Consider the following 21,534-nt stretch of genomic DNA (forward strand, 5'->3'; position numbering starts at 1 on the left):
ATTACAAAAAATTAAAATGTTTTCAAAAATTACAAAAAATACTCCTTGAGTTTTCATAAACTCATATACTCCAAAAAATTTTAATTTGTGTGAAAAAAGATTTGATTCATATGGGGAATAGTATGGAAAACACACATTTTTACCATGTAATTTCAATAAATTTAAAAAAGTGTTAATCGGATGGAACGGGACGGGAACAAAAGTATATATAAGCTGAAAGAGGAGACTCTCGGGCATCTTTCTGTGAAAACAGAACATTGTTCCATGTTGTTCCACAAATGTTCTAGTCCACTAAATTTGGAATTTCATAAAATGTAGTACCTGAGGAAAATAAAAATATATTTGCTATTGAATCCTATATATAAATAAAATATCTGGGACAAAACAAAATTTTGATTTTTGGCCAGGAAAATCGTTTCTTGACCCATTGTGTGGTGTATGTATCATCAGGTTACTAGCGCCACCATTAACCTTTGAAGGATCTCCTATCACAATAAGATCTTTTAAATATCATTTTCGGTATTATTAAGAAGAAGGTATTAAAGGTCCTTTTGAAGTCCTTTTGAAGATTTTCGATGCAAAAAGACCTGCAGATGATCTTCGATGGTCTTTAGGTCCGTGAAAAATATTCTTTAAAAATCCACGTTTTGTGGTCGTGAAGTCCATGGAAAATCTTTTTTAAAAATCCACGTTTTGTAGTCGTGAAGTCCATGGAAAATCTTTTTTAAAAATCCACGTTTTGTGGTCTTGAAGTCCATGGGAAATCTTTTTTAAAAATCCACGTTTTGTGGTCTTGAAGTCCATGGAAAATCTTTTTTAAAAATCCACGTTTTGTGGTCTTGAAGTCCATGGAAAATCTTTTTTTAAAAATCCACGTTTTGTGGTCTTGAAGTCCATGGAAAATCTCTTTTAAAAATCCACGTTTTGTGGTCTTGAAGTCCATGTAAAATATTAATATTAGTATTCTTTAAAATCCACGTTATTTATTCAAAAATCAGCGTTTTGTGGTTCACAGGTCCGTGGAATATATTCTTAAAAAATTCAGGTTTTTACAGCACAGGGTCTTTGTATATTTTTCTCCCAATGAAAGGCCGAAATTAAAAAAAAAACTGGTTAAGTGATTTATTGGTCAAAATAATGGATTAAGGATTCTATTTAGGTGGATCTATCAGTGGAATATTTAAGCCTCCTGTCTCTGATACCTTTGATAGACTTTGTCATAACCTAAAGGTATTTCACCCTGTTGTTTACTTACCTTTTTTTGTTTTATGATGAGAAAATGCAAGCGGAATATCCAAAATATGATCAAATTCTGCAAAGAAAATTAAACAAAAACTATTAATAAAATATTAAAGAATTGTTTACATGTACACTAGGGGGTATGCCTATTGACACTACTCATACGCCTAATCTCAAAACTGACTTCAAGCAAGAAGAGACAAAAAATCTATTTCCTATAAAGAAAACCATAAAATTCTTACACACCTCCCAAAACTTCTTTCAGCTTAAAAATATTTCCAATTTTAACATAAAACGGAAATGGAAATTAGTTCATAAAATAGTTCAAGACGACTTTGTACAACTTAATGTCTCACTTAATGATGTAAGCTTTTCGACAAGAGCAACAACAACAGCAGAAACGCACATCTTTATATATAAGAACATAAATAGAGACATTGTTGAATCTTGAATCTTTCTCCACGGTATTGTGGTAATGCCTTTGTGAATATTCCTGGCAAAGCCATTGTCTTTGTGTCTTCTTCCGGCTGTCTGTCTGCATATCTGCTCTCTCTCACAAAAGGAAAGGATAATGTTTTGTCGTTTAGCATGCAATTTTTCGCCAAAGCACAATTCCTAATTAAATGTAAATTACAAAATACTTCAAAGTACGCAAAGGGATAGAGAGAGAGTGAAATGATGACAGCAAGGGACAGCAACAAAGGCCATTGCATTACAGCGACAATGACTTAACGGTGACAATATTCCCGCTATGTCTCTCTTCGCTGGTTTGGCTTCGTGAGGGCATTAATATTGAAGGAATACTTCGGTTTTTTGCTTTTAAGAAAATTTGAAACATTTTTTGTGCGAACTTTGTCCGTCCATACTTGAGAAACAGGAAGTCCTTTGTAAGTAATGGCATTTTAGCTTAAGACCATGGAATTACGTGTAGGTGCCTGTGAACCCAACAATGTCACTTTGTTGAGGATGTTGATAATGATAATGTTGGCGATGACATTGTTATATGCGCTGTTCACAGTAAAGTGCACTTTAAGCAAGGAGACCAAACACCTACCACTTCCATTCACTATGGCTCCTAATATTGCTTGTCTGGCATTTGAAGACGGACTTTGTCTTTGGCATTACGCCCTGCACCACCCCCAAGTGGTTTCATTTCATACTTGAATTTCTAATTTTTCTTCTCTACTTGAACGACGAATGATGAAAATGGCAAAGGCATTACGTTTATAATCCCATGGCATTATTGGGTGTTGAATATAATTTTTATTCCCTGAGAAAAATAACACATTTATGTTGGAGTTCTTCTTTCGATGGCTATTTTCTCCACACCCAGACTGGGTTAATGGTGGCTGGCTGACACAAACACAACCTCTTGAACTTTTATAATATTTAAGGTTAAGCATTCCTTAACACCATGGGTCAGGCAGACAAATAAACTGACAAACACACAGAAAAATTGCACAATGTTTTTGTTTAATCACTGGCTAGCCTGTTTTTAATCCTTCCTCATTTATGCTGACCTTAATGTTTTGTGCACAAACATTTACCTTTGTGCTCAGTAGCCGGACAAAAGAAACATCAACAGATAGACAGGCGGGTAGACAGATACAGAGACATAATGGCAGGCATGCTATTGTCATGACTCAACCATAAAGTATGCAACAAATTAAGTATCATAAATTTAACCACTGCGTCGTCATCATCATCATCAACAACATCACCATTATCAAGAAAAACAACAGCAACATGACCATTATGCTATCCCACCCATTGAGCAACTGGCTGGCTGGCAAAAGCACAACCATCAGAGCCAGCCAGTCATAGCCACATGACAATAATTATAACAACTAAAACAAACAATGTGAGATATATTTTCTGTTACAGACTTTTGCCTTTATAAGCCGAAAAACAAAGAGGAATTACAACAAAACAACAAGCCAGAACCAGAATGAGACAATACCAACAAATAACCAACCATAAACTTTACAACTATTTTGTGGTTTTTCGTTAGAAGACAAATTGACCACTGACTAAAAACAACAACAACATCTGAGGAGATGACACATAGCAATGCAACGCAACACAACAACACACAACATAGACGAGTAAGAACAATGTGATTGTGGTAGACAGCCAAGACAAATAGTAGTTTACAAATATTTCTCAGAGAAATATTTTCTAAAAATATTTAAATAGCAAATAATTTCAAAACAAAAAATATCTTTTTGAATATTATTGGATTAAAGGGTTTTGGTGATTTTAGTAACAAATTTAAAAATAAATAAGAATCATTAATGACCATTAAATTACTTTTTTTCAGTGGTGTTCACAGGTGCGTACACGTGTTGTCATCACTTATACGCCGATAGGAAATAATTTTAAGCGATCTTTCAAAGCCATAATCATCCGGAAAATGCTATCTATTTCGCGTGGATCTTAAAAGTGGACATGTTTATGAATTTCCATGGTTATACAAGCCTTACGTTGTATTCGGCATATACAGTATACAAACCATTTTTATTCTGTCTCTTAACAACAACTCTAAAGTTTATTCAACTACTATATTTGGATTAAATAAAATCATACGTTTACTTTAAGTTTTAATGGATAGATGAACATATTTTTTTAAATATTATTTTTGAGAATCTAGAAAAAAATTGAAACGGAAAATTGCACATTGAGTTGCACATTCGTCTAGTTTGGTCCACGGAGACATGCCCTCGGCCTCTGAATGTAGAAAAAATAAATGGAGTGTTGAACCTATTTATAGATCGACAGTTTTAATAAAAAATAGTTTCGTAGGCGACAAAGGAAGTTTTGGAAGTTTCCAATGTAAGCCTTCTAAAATATTTAATGCGACGGATGTTTGAAAGTGTGGCCCTAATTATTGGGTCATTTCGGGGCACACATCTCAGATGTTGTTGTATAATATTGAAATCATCATTACAATGACTGACGCTCTTAAAATCCACCTGCCATAGTCCATCTTCAAACAGGATCTTATTTTAGACGAGGCCTTAAGTATCGAAAGAAATATCGCCCAAAATTAGATCCTGTTAGACTATGGCAGGTGGATTTTAATAGCTTTAGTCGTTGTTATCATGGCTGGCTTTCTTGCTCCGCTTCATTTCTGACATAATAAAAATAAGATATAAAGAAATTGTTTGGAATTAGTTCGTCCTTGTTTATTCTTTATTCTTTTATTGAAGAATTGAAGCGGAACCAGAAAGCCAGCCAGCGAGACTTTTATGTACCAAGGCCTTTATTGCGACAAACAACCATCTATTGGTATTTACGTAGATTTTTCTGCATTTGGTTAATTTTTTATCGTCTTAATCAGAATAAAATGGACTACCATCAATCAAAATTTCAAAACCATCTTTGAACCGTCCTTAAACTGCACTTAAGTAAGGTTTTGAATATTTGTGAATGAGGTACCTAAAAGTGATTTCCGATATAGAACTTCTTAAATTACCATGTGTATAGTCCATCTTCGAACAGGATTCAATTTTGAAAGGCATTCTTTTCGAAAGTTATCGTGCAAAGCAAGCATGGTCTTGCCCTAAAGAACAATCCTCGAAGAGCCCTAAAACTGCACTTAAGTGAACATTTTGAAGTTTTGTGAGGCGGTATGGCTCTTCATTGAAGTTACATAAAGTTTAAGAGGTGAAAAGTTTCGGCCAAATGGCCGACATTAATCAGTCATTTTAGGTGGTGGAGGCAGGGTTTTCTAAGAGCTTTTGTGCAACTTTCTCAGCATGTATGGATTAGTCCCAACAAAATTATACCGTCGCATTACAGACTAAGAGGACATCTAACTGTAAAAAGTTTTAAACGATTCTAGGCATGAATAAAAAGCACTTGTACGAAAAATGTAAAGAACCCCGAAGTTGTGAACCGATTTATATGAAATATTCAAACCTGAGCTTTACCTGGAGCTATGACCATTTCAGCGAAAAACTCAAATTTTGTGGGGGACCGATATAGGTTATCTTCGGCCTTGATCTAAGCTTGGACACAATATTACGAGGACGAAATTTTGGGCCAAATCGGTTGATCCGTTCGAGAGTCATCGTGAGCTGAAGACAGACAGAGACGGACGGACAGGGCTAAATGCTTCAAGGTCTTCTTATAGATGACTACCAGATCTTCTTATAAAATACCAAAACGAACTCTTATAGATAAACACAAGGTATTCTTTTGGAAAACCACAAGTTCTTCTTATAAAAGAGGTGTTCTTATAAAAGACCACACGGTCTTTTAATAGAAGACCACAATATATTATTTTAGATGATTACAAGTTCTTCTTTAAGAAGACCACAAAATCTATTCAATCTTTTCACTATCAGAATTAGAGGTCCATAAAATTTTCTTATAGGAGACCACAAGTCCTCCTTATAAAAGACGACTAGGTGCTCTCAAGGAAAACAAACAGGTCTTCATATTGAAGACTACAATGTCTTCTTATGGAGATCACAAGATCCTCTTATAGACGACAATATGGTCTTCTTATAGAAGGCCACAAGGTCTTCTTATAGAAGACCAAAAGGTCTTCTTATAGAAGACCACAAGGTCTTCTTATAGAAGACCACAAGGTCTTCTTATAGAAGACCACAAGACCACAAGGTCTTCTTATAGAAGACCACAAGGTCTTCTTATAGAAGACCACAAGGTCTTCTTATAGAAGACCACAAGACCACAAGGTCTTCTTATAGAAGACCACAAGGTCTTCTTATAGAAGACCACAAGGTCTTATTATAGAAGACCACAAGGTTTTCTTATAGAAGACCACAAGACCACAAGGTATTCTGATAGAAGACCACAAGGTCTTCTTATAGAAGACCACAAGGTCTTCTTATAGAAGACCACAAGGTCTTCTTATAGAAGACCACAAGGTCTTCTTATAGAAGACCACAAAACCACAAGGTCTTCTTATAGAAGACCACAAAACCACAAGGTCTTCTTATAGAAGACCACAAGGTCTTCTTATAGAAGACCACAAGGTCTTCTTATAGAAGACCACAAGGTCTTCTTATAGAAGACCACAAGGACTTTTTTAAGAACACCACAAGGTCTTCTTGTAGATGACCACAAGGTCTTCTTATAGAAGACCACAAGGTCTTCTTATAGAAGACCACAAGGTCTTCTTATAGAAGACCACAAGGTCTTTTTATAGAACACCACAAGGTCTTCTTGTAGATGACCACAAGGTCTTCTTTTAGAAGACCACAAGCTCTTCTTTTAGAAGACCACAATGTCTTCTTATAGAAGACCACAATGTCTTCCTATAGATGACCACAAAGTCTTCTTATAGATGACCACAAGGTCTTCTTATAGAAGATCGATCACAAGGCCTTGTTATAGGAGACCACAAGTTCTTCTTATAGAAGACCACTAGGTCTTCTTATAGAGGGTAATAAGGTATCTTCATAGAAGACCACAAGTCTTTTTATAAAATACCACATGATATTCTCATAAATTCTTATAGAAGACCACATGTTATTGTAATAAAAGTCCACAAGACCTTCTTTTAAAGTACCAGAAGACTAGAAGGTCTTCTTTAAGACGACCAGATATTCTTCTTACAGAGGACCACACGACCAGGCGGTCTTTTTGAAGAAGACCACAACGTCTTCTTAAATAAGATGACAAGGCCTTCTTATAAATCAGAAGGAATTCTTATAGAAGACCAAAACGTCTTCTTATAGGTTATCTATAAGTTTTTATCATAAAAGACATCAAGCCCTTTTTTGGAAGACCAGAGTGTCTTCTTATGGAAGACCACAAAGTCTTCTTACAGAAGATCACATGCTCTTGCGGAAGAAGACTACAAGGTCTTCTTAAAGTTGTTATGAAGGCGCCTAACGGAACATACCTATTCCCTGACTTATATCTACTCTTGGACCACCCGCAGCTTTTAGCAGGCTGCCAAGATAACACAAAAATTCTTCCTCTGTTGCCCTCTTGCAAAGGCCCACATTGTTATGTGTTTTATGACGACTAAATACAATGAGGACAGCCATGCGACTGTTTTAACAATCGGTTGAATATAATTTGGAAAAAAATTCTGATCAATCAAGGTTACGTCTCATTAGTCCATCTTTTATTTATGATCGTTCGTTCTTTGAGCTCGTTGCGAATTTCGTTGGATTCGCAAAACTGTTTTTCGACAGGAAACCGTAGTTTGGTGCTCTTTCCGTCTATGTTTAAATTAATTCAGGTTGGATATTATCCAATCCACAAATGAACTTCGAGCAAATAGTTGTGTATATTCCCAACTGTGAGGCCTGGACCCACAACACTTCATCACTAGACGGTATAGAGGTACATATATACCGTCTAAAGCGACATCCTAGACATACGAGACTTTGCGAGGATGAGGAGGAATTAGAGACAATCGAATATTTACTATGTCGATGTCCAATGCTTACGAGCAGAAGACTTCACGGTTCAATACTCGATCAAGTTCCTCTCCGCCTTCCGTGAAACTGAACCAAAACGTCAACTAGAAGAATTTTCTGCACCACAACAAATAATTAACCTCTATTTCTCTTTATTTTCCTAATACTCACATTATTTTTAAAACTTCTCCTTCCCCCACAATATCCCTTTCTAATTCTCTACTTTCAGCAGCCCCAAGGATGAACACAATGGACCAAAAAGTCTCCGAGTGGAGTAACTGTCGACTACGACGGGTACGCTTCCTTTAACCCTACCTAATCGCCAATCCTGGACCCTTGTCGTTTGTCAGTCATCCTGATCTAGATGTAGTTCTGCTTTTTTAGAATCGTCGTAGGTATAAGGCTCAACTTGAATATAAGGCTCAACTTAGAGATTGGCGGGCCAAAAACCGTATTGGCTGTTTCAGTTGTGCATACCATACCGTACAAAACTCTAGCGAAAATTAGACGGTGTTAAAGCCAAGTTAAGTGTATAGCTTCTTAAATCCCTCTATCCTTAGCACCACTATTAATTAAAGTATTCCCAAATTCAACATTTTAAATCGTACATTATGACGTATACGTTTCGGCAATAGTTCTACGTCAACTGACACATGTAAGTATATCTATCTTCTAATTTGCTTTATGTCATAACTAAACGGTATTTAGTGTTTTACTAATTTCTCACACTCTTTCTCCCTCCCTACTTCTCTTCTACACCAAGAAATTTTAAGTGCATCACCACAATTTTCATTGTCTAATACAATAATGGTGCATGTGTTTTTCATGCTATACAACTATTTCCGCGAAGACTCCTTTGTGTGGCATCGTAGCTATCTTGCCGTAGATGTGTGTGTGTATGTTTGTGTCTGTGACATTGTTTGGAATTTTTGTAATTTTGTGAATTTTGGTTTTTGTGGTATTTTAACGTACCAAGAAATTTTCTATTTCCGCATACTTGGCATAGAATGTGTGGTAACTGCTGCTGCTGTTGTTGTTGTTGTTGCTGGCATGGAGGAGGCAAGCAAAACTCCTTTAGTTATTGCTTTTAAAATTGCTGCCTCCATACATTTGCGGAAACACGCGTTTCCTCTCCCTCTTTTGTGTTCACGTGATTAGTTCATTGCCTTGCATACTTTGGGGCGTTATTAATTAATGCATATTAAAGCACAGGTTTAAAGTTCATTGCAATTTCTCAATTTATATTTAGGATGGTAATAAATTTTAGCAATTTTTGTTTAAGCTAAAGTGAAGGAGGATAATATAGGGGAAGGTTTACTGAGGCATTAAAATTGCATTAAAAAAAATATTGAATATTATTTATATTAGATTTGAGCATACATTATATGGTGAGAAAAGTTCTAAGAGCACAAAGTCTTCCTATAAAAAACCACAAGTCCTTAAGGGTCTTTTTAAAGGTCTTCAATTGGTATAAAGACTTTCTCAAAGTCGGCAATAAGGAAGCTAAGACATTTTATTTCTAAAACAAATAACCCTTTTATTACTCAAGGCACATAAAGACTGTTGATGTCACTTCCTACTTGAAATGTTATTGTTGTTGTTGTTATTATCACAACATTTCATTTTGGCATCAACACTCATACAACAATTTCCACAACAATAAAACATAACTCATGTTGCAAAACTGGAGCAATGACTTTGTGTAGGGGTAAATGCCTTAATATGGCGTCATTGTTGTCTTCGTCGTGAATAAACTATCTTCCGCTTTTTATGACACAAATATAAACCTGCATACATACATATTTATGTATGTGTGTCATTTTTGCTACAACAATGTTTTTGTGAGAATTTTTATTGTTTCTTATTTCTGTGATGCAGCAGCTTACCACTTTACTACTTGCAATTTATACCTTCGTAATCTTTTTGGCATATTTGTCTACAGGTATCCAAGAAACCACCACATAAACTACCAACTATTAACATATCATTTTATAGCTCATGCTCTGAAGCTATCAAGCTATCTGGCGCTAACGAATAAGCAGGTGATAAAGTGTTTATTTGCCTTGGCAATTCTTGCTCATAGCTCAAACGTGACAGAATGCCAACAACAACAGTTTCAAATAATTTGTTTCATTCAATGCCCGAGACGGCAATGAATGAAAGTCGGAATAATGAAGTGTTTGTGTTTCAACACAAACAGAAAGAGAGTGAGACACAAAACAACACAAATGCATCAAATGGAAGAACACAACGATTAGAAATTCACAAAAGAAAAAGAATAAAGAAACAAAAAAATAGAACAAATACATATATGAATAACATCAAAGATGTAGACACAAACATGGACAAAATGTTCAATAATTTATAGAAATTTTTGTTCTTAGTTTTTATTATAATCAACAAAGCTCAAATAAAACTCAAATGATAATATGGAACGCATTTTCACACATAATGAAGTTCTTTGATCATGAAATAAATATATGTAAGAATGTTGGTTTCATTTGAAATAATATCAAGGTTAGTCTTTGGAATAAGTTTATTGAATATTTGACACCAATACAAACAATAATTATAACAGTGAGAATGTCCCAAACGCCTTTTGGTATAAAACTTAATTGGATATTCAGTGGAGCATAGAAATCTTTGTACATTTTTTGGTAAGACTATTTGAAATATTATTTGTACAGGTAAAAGGTAACCAAATAGGCTTCCGAAGATAGACAACTTCAAAATGTGTCTTCTATGGATATAACACCTGAATAAGAGGTAATCTGCAGACTGAACAACTTCTGAATTGGTCTCCTTTAGAAGACTTCTAAAAAGGTTTTGTATGAATATCTGAATTTTTTATAGGCAGACATCCTCTCAAAGAGTCCTTCTACATGCAGGAAATTTTCTCAAAGGGCCTAATGTAGAGGAAAGATCTGCAAAAACGGGGTTTCTGTCGAAAGAAGATCCCATAAAATTTGTTCTATAGAGAGATACAAAATAGAAGATTTTCTTAAGAGGTGTTATATAGGAAGAAGACCATCAAAGGGGTCTTCTATATGTAGAAGACCTACCTAATTGCAATTCTATAGAAAAATTAACCTTCCAAAGGGTCTTTTATAGACATATAGAAGACACCCGCAAGAGTCTTCTACTGAAAGAAGGCCTTCCAAAGAGTTCTCCCATAGAAGGAAGATATTTATAAGGTGTCCTCTATACAAAGAAGCTCCCCCAAAGAATCTTCTACTGAAAGAAGTACGCCCAAAGAGGTATTCTATCATACAAGACATCCCGAAGGGGTATTCTATAAAAGGAAGACCTCCCAACGAGTCGTATACAGAAAGAAGGACTCCCAAAGAATCTCATACTGAAAGAAAGCTTCCCAAAGAGGTATTCTATAGAAAAAAGACTTTCAAAATGGATTTTGTACTGAAATGAAGCCTCCCACAGGGGTCTTCTACTGAAAGAAGGCATCCCAAAAATGCCTCCTATTAAAAGAAGACCTTCTTCTATAGAAGGAAGACCTTCCAGATGTGTCTTCTACTGAAAGAAGACATCCCAAAGGGGGTCTTCTATGGAAAGAAGCCTCCCAAAGAGACCTTTTATACATACAAGATATCCCAAAGGAGTATTCTATAAAAAGAACTCCTTCCGACGGAGAAGACCTCTTGTACTGAAAAACAACTCACAAAGAGTCATATACTGAAAAAAGCCCACTAAGGAAATCTTCTATAAAATAGGGAAGGGATCACAAACTTTCGAAATAAGTCATCCAAAAATAAGACATCCCAAAGAAGACCCCCAATAGGGGTCTTCAGTTGAAAGAAGACCTCCCAAAGAGGTATTCTGATAATAGAAGTCCTCCCAAGGAGGTTTTCTACTGAAAGAAGGTCCCCTAAAGAAGAAAGAAGACCTTCTAAAGGTGTTTTCTAAGGCCCCCCAAAGGGGCCTTCTATAGAAGTAAAACCTTCCAAAGGGTTTTTAACTTTCCAAAGAGGCATTATCTTAAGGGGTACTCTGTAAAACTTTAAAAAAGACTTCCCGAAGGGGTCTTCTGTTGTAAGAAGACATCCCAAAGTGTTCTTCTACATAAAGAAGGGTCAATAAAGAGGTCTTCTATATACAGAAGATCTCCTTATTGGTCTCCTATAGAACTGAAGACCAGTCAAAGGGGTCTTCTGTTAAAAGAAGATCTCTCACAAGAGTCTTCTATAGAAAGAAGACTTCTACTGAAAGAAGACCTTCCATAAAGGTCTTCTGATGAAAAAAGAACCGCCATAAGGGGTCTTCCGTTGAAAGAAGACCTACCAAAAGGGGTCTTCCGTTGAAAGAAGACCTCTCAAAGACACCTTCTGCTGAAAGGTATCCTTCCAATGAGTATACTGAAAGAAGGAGAATTGTATACACCGAAGATTTCTTTGATCTTCTATAAAATAGAAGACAATACAAAGGTTTCCTCTGTTGAAAGAAGCCCTCCCGAAGGCGTCTTATGGTGTAAGAAGATCTCCTAAAGGGGCATTCTACTGAAGGAAGGCCTTCGTACAAAGGTCTTCTATAGAAATAAGACCTTCCAATGCGGTCTTACATTTCACAAAGAGGTCTTCTATAGAAAAGAAAACCACCCAAACCGATCTTCTGTTTTAAGAAGGCCTCCCAAATTGGTCTTCTATAGAAAGCAGCCCTCCCAAATAGATATTTTCTAGAAAGAATACCTCCCAAAGGGATATTTAATAGAAAGAAACCCTCCTGAAGGGGACTTCTATAGTAAACAGACCTCTTCTATAGATAAAATATCTCCTTAATTCGTATTCTATACAAAAATAACCTCTCAAAGTGGTCTTCAATGAAACAAAGACTGGTCAAAACGGTCTGTTATGGAAAGATGACCCTGACAGGAGCCTCCCATAGAGAGGTGATCTCTCAAAGATTTTCTATAGAGGGCAGACACTCCAAAAGGCTCTTCCATAGATAGAAGGTTTTGAAAAAGAGTATTACATAGAAAGAAGACCTTCAACAGGGGCTTCTCTAGTAAGAGACCTCTTAAAGGTGTCTTCTGTAGATTGTAGACAGCAAAAAGGATCTTCAATACAGAGAAGACCTCCAAAATGGGTCTTCTATAGAAAAAGTTCCTCCCAAAGACGTCTTTCTTCTACGGAAAGATAAATACAATGTATCCCTAATTCGTCTTCTAAACTACAGAAAATAGACCTCCAAACACCTCTTTTATTGATAAAACGCCTCCTAAAGTTTTCTTCTACAGGGAATACTTCGCAAAAGTGTCCAAGAAGGACTTCGTTAGATAGAATAGGGTCTTATATCGATAGGAAGCCTCCCAAAGCGTTCTTCTGTGGATATTAGACTCACAAAATGGGCCTTTGGTTGTGTTCTAAAGATAGAAGACCACCAAAAAGGGTGTTCTTTAGATAGAAGACTTCTAAAAAGGACTTCATATAGATCGAAGACTTCCGAAAACGTCCTTCTATAAAAGAACTACCAGATCTTCTTATAGGTTCTTATAGGTGGGAAGCCTTCCAAAACGGTCTAATATGGATATTAAACACCCCAAATGGGCCTTTGGGTGTGTTCTACAAATAGAAGACCTCCCACCGGAGCCCTCTATAGAGTGAAGGCCACACTCTATAGATAAGACTTCCCCACTGTGTCTTCCATAGAAAGAAGACGTCCCCATTTTTTTCCTATACACATCCTATAGATACAAGGCCTCCAAAGGGGTCACCTTTATTAAGAAGACCTACCAATGGGGGTTTCTATAGATACAAGACCTCCCAATAGATGCATTCTATGGGTTGAAAATTTCGCAAAGCGATCTTGAATTTATGGAAGGCCGTCCTGAGGTATATTCGGTGGATAGAAGACCTTTTGTCTCCATAAAGAGACGACCTCCCAAATGGGGACTTCTCTGTATGAAGATATCCACAAAAGATAAATAGAAACCTTCCAAAAGGGTCTGTTGTGGGCTTCTGAACCTACGACATGTTAAAAGTGGATTTTAAGATTTTTAAAGAATTTAGTTTGTTTTTTCAACAAAGTTTATCTTTCGATTATCTGTCTTCGGTAATAATCAGGTTCCTATACATGTTATATTGTCTTCCCAAGCCATTCAACTTTCATTATATGTATATGTGTGTGCAAATAAAAATGTGATAAATCTATTTTTAGGTGCAATAAAAACTTTTTAATTTGAGTAAATCCTACTTAAAAACGAACTTCTCAACGATGCCCCAACTGTAGGTACCATGATTTTGGGTGGAGCTGCTAACGACCATTAGTGATAGTGACAAAAGGGGAAGGGAAAGTGGACAAACTAATATTACATAGTAAAAATAGTAAAAACAAACACGCACACACAAACACACATTCTGACAATGTATTAGCATACTTTTAGGCAGCACAAACATTTTATGCAAATTCAACTTAGACAAATTACAGCATATGCAGATGAGAGAATAAATTGTTAAAGCATAATTTTAGGATTAAAGCACAAATGCACATGTATTACAGGCTTGGTGTGGTTGTTGCTGTTGTTGTACAACACATGGCAAATAGAAATGGAAAATATTTGTGTTTTTTTTTCTAATTTTTAAAATGTGGTACAACCGGGGAATTTGGATGGGAGAGACGTGTGAGAGAGAGGACAAAAATAAATGGGGACAAATAGAAAAATTTGTAGCCACACATTTCCTGTTTTCAATTTGTCGGTTTTTGAATATTTAGAATTTTGGTTAAAATTTAAATTATTATTATGTTGATTGCCACACTAAAGGGAAGAAACTAGTTCCCAATTGGGCGGATGGAATATGCAGAGCTGCAGAGAAACAATGAAATGTTTATTACTTTATCTCCTTTTTTGTGGTAATTTCTAAACTACAATAGCTTCATATGTGTGCCAGCATGTCGTTGCGATTGTCCTGGTAACCGATGTCATTTCCCCAGCTTTGTCAGAAAGGGGGAGAGGGGAAACGACATGGGAAAAAGAGAATTCATTCATCCTGTTTTACATTTCGTTTTCATTTATACTAAATTTTCATTTATTTTAATATAAATTTTATATGACCAAAAATATTGCATATTTTATGGGGTTTGCACACACACACACACATGATTTTGCCAAGTTTTACCTGTATGCTTTGCAAAAACATTGTAAATGTGTAAGTACAGCTCTTGGCCCATATATGCTCCCTCATACATGGCATTTAACGAGTCAGAAGACACTGCCATTTTTTCTAAACCACTTCCCTGACAAATACAAAAAATATTGTTTATTATTTCCTTTGGCTGTTGGAGTATCATCTATATTTAGGTGTGTGTGTATGCTCGCATTTGCGTGAATTTGTTTAACAGCTGTGTGTGCGTATTTGTAGTTTTATTAAATTAAATTAAAAAAAAAACTGTGTGCGAATGTGTATTTGAGTTTTTTATTTGTTATTTGAATCAGTGATGGACAAATATAAAATCCCAAAATGCCATTTGTGTGGAAATTTATTCGTGGGAAATAAGTTAATTTTTCTATAGTTACTGATTACGAATTGAAAATCTGAAATAAATGAGAATCTAAAGAAGAAGTTTTGAAACGTGTTATATTTCATCGAAGTGGAAGATAATATAATGTAATCGGAATAATTCTGCCGTTAACGGAACCGAAGTTTTCATTCCCAAAAGTGACGTAAATGAAAAATAGAATTAAAAATAATTCACTAAAACATCTTAGGAAGGGTAAGGGGCGACCTTATAACATCTCAAAAGTCCCGTGTTATGGGGATTGCACGACTCTGATTTGGCATGAACCAAAATGCAACCACCTCTCACACTTGACAAGTCACTGATGATACGGATCAGTGTCGTGCCAGTCCACTAAACAGTGCTTGTTCAGGGTGTTCTTAAACCAACCTTAAATGGAAGGTGTTTACACTTGGGAAGTTTTTGCGGATTCTGAAACTACAACGTTTATAGATGAGAAAAAAAATAAAAAATGATAAAACCTAGGAACAAATCATAATTAAATTAAATTTATTAAAAAAATCATATTTAACAATCCCTCCAGCGATTTTTTCTTGTTTTCGGATTTGTCTCATTTATGAACAGCGCTGTTTAAGAATCCCGAAAAACTTCCCAAGTGTAAACTGTTTTTATTTGAAGTTAGTTAAGGCGCACCGTACACGACATTGTTTTATAAGGAGACGATACAGTCAGTGAATTGTCACAATTTGAACTTATATATTTCAAAATTGGTAAAATCTACGAAAATATCATAAAGGACAATCTTGTAGAAAATTTTCATAGCTACATTATTTTCTTTAATCCTATTTTGATAGGATTTGCGGTTTCCAAGCAAAATCGAGAAACCCTAAAAATTAAAAATTGAACCGCGATTTCTTTAAAAAGCGCTCCGCCGATTTTTTAACATTGTAGATTCAGAATCCGCAAAACTTCCCAGGTGTAAGCTTACTTACTTACTTAGCTGGCCCATTACAGAACATTTGTTCCATAAGCCAAAGTTAGAAAAGATCTCCATTTCTCTCTATTTGTTGCTTCGCTCTCTGGAATACCGCGCCTTTTCATCTCTTCATCCACTTGTTTGCGCCATCTATTCCTTGGCCTGCCAATTCTGCGTGCACCGCCAAGCGGTCCGTATTTATAAGCCTTTTTGGCGGGTTCATCTTCGCTCATTCTTATGATATGGCCTATCCAACGCAATCGCTGCATCTCGATACGTTTAACTCTATTGATGTTGTTGTATAGCAGATACAGCTCGTGGTTCATGCGACGCGATATTCACCGTCATCGCAGATTGGTCCGTAGACCTTTCGAAGAATTTTTCTCTCAAACACACCAAACACTGCCATGTCTGCTTGCGCAAGTACCCAGGCTTCGGAGCCATATATCAGCACGGGTAGTATCAGTGTTTTGTAGAGCGTTATTTTTGTTTGACGAGATGTGGCTTTGCTTTTAAACTTCTTACTTAAACCAAAGTAGCATCTGCTGGCAAATACAATTCTTCTTTTTATTTCACAACTGATGTCGTTTGTTGTGTTTACGGAGGTGCCGAGGTAGACGAAGTCTTTTACTAGCTCAAAATTATAGGAACCAACTTCCACAGTTGGTCCGAGCTCAATGGACGCATTGCGCGTCGACACCATTAACTTTGTGTTCTCACCGTTTGCCGCCAGACCCACTTTAGCAGATTCTACTTCGACCTTCATAAAGGTGTCAGTTACTTCTTTTACTGATCGTCACATGATTATATCATCAGCATAAGCAAGTAACATGTGGCTATTGGTGTAGATTGTGCCACTTCTTTTGACGTTTGCCTCTCGTATAACCTGCAGGATGTTGAAGAGATCACACAAAAGGCTGTCTCCTTGTCTGAAACCTCTTTTGGTAATAAACTCTTCGGAGAGGTTCTTTCCTAATTTATATGAGGACCTCGTGTCAGTTAAGGTCATTTTACAAAGCCGGATGAGCTTTTCGGGGATACCAAATTCAGACATGGCTTGGAATACCTTTGAACGAAGCGGGCTGTCGAAGGCTGCTTTATAATCGACAAAAAGGTGGTAGGTGTCGATCTGCATCTCTTGGGTATTCTATAGGATTTGCCGCAGGGTAAATATCTGGTCAATGGTGGACTTGCCAGGTCTAAAGCCGCATTGGTATGGTCCAATCATCTCGTTGACCATAGGCTTTAGTCGTTCGCACAATATCCCTGACACGATCTTGTAGGCAATAGGGAGTAGACTTATGCCCCTATAGTTAGAGCATACAGTCTTATATCCCTTGTGGACTGGGCGCAGGATACTCAGGTTCCAATCGTCGGGTACTCGTTCTTCCTGCCAGATGGTGCTAACTAGCTGATGAATACACCTTATCAGCGTGTCGCCTCCGGTTTTGAACAGCTCGGCTGGTAAGCCATCGGCTCCTGCTGCCTTATTATTCTTCAGCCGATTTATTGCTGTCTTTACCTCACCTCAGGTGTAAGCACCTTCCGTTTAAAGTTGGTTCGAGAGCACCGTGTGTTGGGTTGGGTTGGTAAAAATATCGACGGACCTAAATGTGTTACCTGGGAATTTTGGCGTAGCACAGAGATTCGGAATTCGGCTTTACTGGCCGAAAAACACATGTCTTCACACAAGGTCTTCAATCCACAAAAGACACCATGATGGAGTCTTGTGTCTACCGAAGACATCTTGGGAGTCTTTTACCTGCATATATATCCCTTGGGAGATGTTCCACCTATAGAGGCAAGTGTTTAATCTACACTATGGGAAGTCTTGTATATAAAGAAGATCGCTTTGAGAGGTATTCCCAAGGGGTGTCTTCTATCCATAAAAGGACTGTTTAGGACATCTTCTATCCATAGAACACGCATTGAGGAAGTCTTCTGTCAATTAAAGACCTCTATTCTATACATAGAAGATATTTTTGGAAAATCTCCTTTTCATGGAGGAAGTCTTCTGTCTTTTAAAGACCTCTATTCTATGCATAGAAGATATCTTTGGAAAAACTCCTTTTCATGCAAAACCCCTGTAGGATGTTTTCTATATACAGAAGACTCCTTTGTGACGTATTCGTTCCATAACCCTTGGAAGATGTTCTACTTATAGAAGGTACCTTTGAAAAGTTTTCTGTCTATAGAATACCCCTTTGGGAGGTCTTTTATTTAAAACAAAGCCATTTTGTATGTTTGTATATCTATAGAGAAGTCCGTATGTCTATCAAAGAAAATCCATCCGGGGAACCTCGTACCCATAGAATACCTCTATCTGCGGTTTTCTATGCATATGAAACACTATAAGGAAATCTTTTCTCTATAGAAGAACGTTTCGGTAGTCTTCTATCTATAGAAGGACCTTTTCAGAAGTCTTCTATCATAAGAAGACCATTTGGGAGGTCTCCTATCCATATAACACCCTCAAAGGCCCATTTGGGGAGTCTAATATCCAAAGAAGACCGCTTTTGGAGGCTTCCTACTTATAATAACCTATAAGAAGTTCTAGTAGTTATTTTATTCAAAGAAGAGCCCTTTGGGAAGTCTTGTATACAAGGAAGAGCGCTTTGGGAGGTATTCCCAAGGGGTGTCTTCTATCCATAAAAGGACTGTTTAGGAGATCTTCTATCCATAGAACGCACATTAATGAAAGTCTTCTGTCTATTAAAGACCTCTATTCTATCCATAGAATATGTCTTTGGAAAATCTCCTTTTCATGGAAGACTCCTGTTGGAGGTTTTCTATATACAGAAGACTCCTTTGTGACTTATTCTTTCCATAACCCTTTGGAGATGTTCTACTTATAGAAGATACCTTTGGAAAGTTTTCTGTCTATAGAATAACCCTTTGGGAGGTCTTTTATGCAAAACAAAGCCTTTTTGTATGTTTTTATATCTATAGACAGATTCTCATGTCTATGAAAGAAAACCCATCCGGGGAACCTCGTAACCATAGAATACCTCTATCTGCGGTTTTCTATGCATTTAAAACACTATAAGGAAATCTTCTCTCTATAGAAGGACGTTTCGGTAGTCTTCTATCTACAGAAGGACCTTTCAGTAGCCTTCTATCAAATGAACAATATTTGGGACGTCTCCTATCTATAGAACAACCCCAAGGGCCCATTTGGGGAGTCTAATATCCAAAGAAGACCGCTTTTTGAGGCTTCCTACCTATAATAACCTATAAGATGTTCTAGTAGTTCTTTTATTCAAAGAAGAGCCCTTTGGATGTTTTCTATCTATAGAAAAGTCCTTATGTCTATCAAAAGAAGACCAATCTAGGGAGCACCCTCTCCATATAACATCCCTTTCTAAGGTTTTCTATTCCTATGATACATTATAAGGAACTCTATAGAAGGACGTTTTCGGGAGTCTTCCAATATCCGTAAAAGACAGATTCGGAACGATTCCTATCCATATAAGACCCTATAAGAAGATCTATCTGACGAAGTCCCTTTTGAGTGGTCTTCTATCTACAGAACGCCCTTTTCGGAGGACTTCTTTATATAGAACATCCCTTCGCAACGTCTTCTATCCCAAGAAGACCAATTTGGAAGGTATTAAATTTATAGAAGACAACTTTAGGAGGTTTTTTTTATCTATAAAAGACCCCTTTGGGGGCTTTCCTATCCATAGAAAACCACATAAGAAAGTGCTCTATCCACGGACAACCTCTTTAGAAGTCTTTTTGGGTGGTTTCTATCTATAGAAGGTCCTTTTGGGAGGACTTCTATCTAGTGAACGCTCTTTTGGAAAGCCCCCTATACAAAGAATACATCTTTGGGAGGTATTCTATTTCTAGAAGACAACTTTAGGAGGTATTTTATCGATAGAAGAGCCGTTTAAGGGGTCTTCTATCGGGTTTACCTATCCATAGATGAACAAGATCTTATATCCATATCCCTTGGGGGGTATTCTCTCTGTAGAAGGAACCATTGATAATTCACCTGTATATAGTATATTCCTTTAGAAAACCTTTTGTCTATACAATACCCATTTAGAAATTTTGGCATCCATAGAAGACTCCCTTTCGCAGGTCTTCTATCTATAGAACACCACCAAAAGCCTATTTGGGGAGTCTTATATAAACATAGACGTTCGCTTTGGAAGGCTTCCTATTCGCAGGAAAACCTATAAAAAATTCTATATAACGTAGTCCTTTTGTGTGGTCTTCTATTTAAAGAAGATCTTTTCAGTAGGATTTATATCTATAGGACACCCTTTTGGAAGGTATTCTATCCAAAAAAGGTCCCTTTGGGAGATATTCCATTTAAAGAAGACAACATTTTAACGAAGAATTTTTAGAGGTTTTTCCTCTGTTAGAGATATACATATATTGAAAGAGAATGATCTTCCACCCATATCCCTTGAAAAGTATTCTGTCTATAGAAGACACCATTGAGAAGTCACCTGTATATAGTATATACCTTTAGGAAGCATTCTGTCGGTGCAAGCTCCACTTAGAAGTTTTGGCATCCATAGAAGACTCCCGTGGAAAAACCTTTGAGGATATTGTACCTACATCAGCCGTCTGCACCGAATACATACACATTTTGTAATTGTGTTTTTTTAAATATAATAATTTTTTCAAGATTCCCAATATACCTTTTTTGTAGTTTATTAAATTACAAACAAATGTTTGGAAAAATATTCCACAATTATGGTCTGTTGGGTTTGTTTTTTCTAATAAATGGTCTGTTCCAGTACTGCAATAATCTACTAATTTTTACTATTTTTTTCGACAACATTAAGGAAAAAAAAAAATTTTATCGTAATAAAAAGTAGTAGCTTCTTGCAGGTTCTGGAACAGAGCAAAAATGGGTACATATTTTTAAATTTCTCCTTTGAGACACAAATGTTCTCTTTTTATTGTCGGTGTGAAAAATGTTTACACACACTACTACAAAAGGGGCTCCCATCGCCTAGGCCTGACCGACACATACCCTCAAAGTTCTTTTGGAAACGTTTCTATCTACAGAAGACCTCGTTGAAAGACTTCTTTCGGAGATATTTTATCCCCAGATGGAACCTTTTAGGAGTCTTCTATATTAAGAAAACCTCTTGGGCGATGGAAAAGTTTCTATCTATAGAAGACACCATGGAAAAGTCTTCTGATACCCATAGACGACATCTTTGGGATAAAATTAGTCGTCGAAGGCATCTTTTAGAAGTATTTCATATAAAGGAAACATATTAGGCAATGGGGAGCTGCATCAATCATGACCTTCGGGGCAATGAAAAAACTCCTTATAGTGGAATAGCAGAACATTCAACCTCTAGATAACCTGGTTCAATTCCACACAGCTAAGATGTTTTTTAGACTTCGAGAGTTAGGTGTTGGTTGATGTGTCAATCGTAATCTCAGAAGTAATTAAGATAACTCCTCAGTCTGTTCTGAGAG

The 21,534-nt window shown here is 36.6% G+C and overlaps 1 protein-coding gene across 4 annotated transcripts in view; it reads right to left on the minus strand.

Annotated features, from left to right (window-relative positions):
• nrm (neuromusculin) overlaps positions 1–21,534 on the minus strand; it is an 898,245-nt gene that overhangs the window by 735,852 nt on the left and 140,859 nt on the right. For 3 of the 4 annotated variants that reach the window (XM_073984420.1, XM_073984398.1, XM_073984394.1), the window contains exon 3: positions 1,256–1,312. The exons of the other annotated variant lie outside the window; for it this stretch is intronic. The gene's annotated coding sequence lies outside the window, so the exon portion shown is untranslated. The remainder of the gene's footprint in view (positions 1–1,255; positions 1,313–21,534) is intronic. 4 annotated transcript variants of the gene reach the window in all.

This window comes from Musca autumnalis, unplaced genomic scaffold, assembly GCF_047663935.1.
Source record: "Musca autumnalis isolate F117 unplaced genomic scaffold, ASM4766393v1 scaffold_4, whole genome shotgun sequence".
Classification (NCBI taxonomy): Eukaryota; Metazoa; Arthropoda; class Insecta; order Diptera; family Muscidae; genus Musca; species Musca autumnalis.